The sequence below is a fragment of the Balaenoptera physalus genome, assembly GCF_965194825.1.
Source record: "Balaenoptera physalus genome assembly, contig: HAP1_SCAFFOLD_935, whole genome shotgun sequence".
In the NCBI taxonomy this organism is placed as follows: Eukaryota; Metazoa; Chordata; class Mammalia; order Artiodactyla; family Balaenopteridae; genus Balaenoptera; species Balaenoptera physalus.
Window position 1 is genome coordinate 69,225 of NW_028125853.1, and position 2,036 is coordinate 71,260.

Consider the following 2,036-nt stretch of genomic DNA (forward strand, 5'->3'; position numbering starts at 1 on the left):
CTACCAGATACCTGTGATGGGGAGAGAGCTGGGGGTTCTCACTCACCTGTAATGGGGAGAGAGATAGGGGCTGTCACTCAGCTGTGATGTGGAGAGAGCTGGGGGCTGTCACTCACCTGTGAAGGGTAGAGAGCTGGGCATTGTCACTCACCTGTGATATGGAGACACCTGTGGACGGTAACACACCTGTGATGAGGAGAGAGCTTGGGGTTGTCACATACCTGTGAGGTGGAGAGAGCTGGTGGCTGTCACATACCTAAAATGGGGAGACTGCTGGGGGCTGACATATACCTGTGATGTGGAGACAGCTGGGGGCTGTCACACACCTGTGAAGGAGAGAGAGCTGGGGCCTGTCACGCACCTGTGATACAGAGACAGCTGGTGGTTGTCACATACCAGTGATGGGGAGAAAGCTAGGGACTGTCACTCACCTGTGATGGGGAGAGAGCTGGGGACTGTCATTCACCTGTGATGGGGAGAGAGATGGGGGCTGTCACTCACCTGTGATGGGGAGAGAGCTGGGGGCTGTCACCCACCTTTGAAGGGGAGAGAGCCGTGCGTTGTCACACAGCTGTGATATGGAGACACCTGGGGACAGTCACACACCTGTGATGGGGAGAGAGCGTGGGGTTGTCACATACCTGTGATGTGGAGACATCTGGGGGCTGTCACATACATATAATTGGGAGACAGCTTGGGCCTCTCATATACCTGTGATAGGGAGAGCTGGGGTCTCTCACTCACCTGTGACGGGGAGATTGCTGGGGGCTGTCACACACCTCTGATGGGGAGAGAGATGGGGACTGTCAAACACCTGTGATGGGGAGAGACCTGGGGTTTGTCACCACCTGTGAAGGGGTGAGAGCTGGGGGCTGTCACGCGCCTGTGATATGGAGAGAGATGGTGACAGTCACACACCTCTGATGGGGAGAGAGCTTGGCGTTGTCACATACCTGTGATGTGGAGACAGCTGGGTTTATCATATACCTGTAATGGGGAGAGAGCTGGGGTCTCTCACATACCTGTGATGTTGAGACAGCTGGGGGCTGTCACATACTTGTGATGGGGGGAGAGTTGGGGGCTGTCACGAACCAGTGATGGGGAGAGACCTGGGGTCTGTCACACACCTTTGATGGGGAGAGAGCTAGGGGCTGTCACATACCTGTGATGCGGCGACAGCTGGGGGCTGTTACATACCTGTGATGTGGAGAAAGCTGGGAGCTGTCACATACCTGTGATGGGGAGAGAGCTGGGGGCTGTCACTCCCCTGTCTTGGGGAGAGACCTGGGGCCTGTCACACACCTGTGATGGGGAGAGAGCTGGGGCTGTTACTCACCTGTGATGGTGAGAGAGCTGGGGGCAGTCACACACCTGTGATGGGGAGAGAGATGGGGGCTGTCACACACCTGTGATGGGGAGATAGCTGGGGGCTGTCACTCACCTGTGATGGGGAGAGAGATAGAGGCAGTTACATACCTGTGATGGGGAGAGAGCTGGGTACTTTCACACACCTGTGATGGGGAGAGAGATGGGGACTGTCAAACACCTGTGATGGGGAGAGAGATGGGGACGGTCACACACCTGTGACGGGGAGAGAGATGGGGACTGTCAAACACCTATGATGGGGAGAGAGCTGGTTGTTGTCACATACCTGTGATGAGGAGACAGGTGGCGGCTGTAACATACCTGTGATGGGGAGAGAGCTGGGGGCTCTTACTCAGCTGTGATGGGAAGAAAGATGGGGCGGTCACATACCTGTGATGGGGAGGGAATTGGGGGCTGTCAGGCAACTTTGATGAGGTAACAGCTGGGGGCTGTCAAATACCTCGGAAGGGGAGAGAGCTGGGGACTGTCACTCACCTGTGATGGGGAGAGAGTTGGGGGCTGTCACATACGTGTGATGAGGAGAGAGATGGGGACTGTCAAACACCTGTGAGGCGGGGACAGCTGGGGGCTGTCACATACATGTGATGGGGAGAGAGCTGGGGTCTTTTACTCACCTGTAATGGGAAGAGAGATGGGGGCTGTCAAATACC